The sequence below is a fragment of the Populus euphratica genome, unplaced genomic scaffold (genome assembly GCF_000495115.2).
Source record: "Populus euphratica unplaced genomic scaffold, PopEup_1.0 scaffold200.1, whole genome shotgun sequence".
Taxonomy (NCBI): Eukaryota; Viridiplantae; Streptophyta; class Magnoliopsida; order Malpighiales; family Salicaceae; genus Populus; species Populus euphratica.
This window is the reverse complement of record NW_011500041.1, coordinates 76,894-77,135: the sequence shown is the minus strand read 5'-3', so window position 1 is coordinate 77,135 and position 242 is coordinate 76,894.

Below are 242 nucleotides of genomic sequence, written 5' to 3'. Positions count from 1 at the left end.
TACTTTATATGGATAGAAAGGTAAGATATAGGCCTATAACTTTCATATGGAGCCGAAGATCTAAAAAGACCATTTTCAAGTCCAAATTGTTGCAACAACAAAGAAGCCGAATCTGTCCTCCAGCCCAAGTATTGTTCAGTATTTTGGCCATATCTGGAGTTCTAGAAGTTCAAATGAGCTCAATTTTTTACACAAGACAGCTGAGACAATTTCCTACAACTTTCAATGTTTTGAGTGGCTCC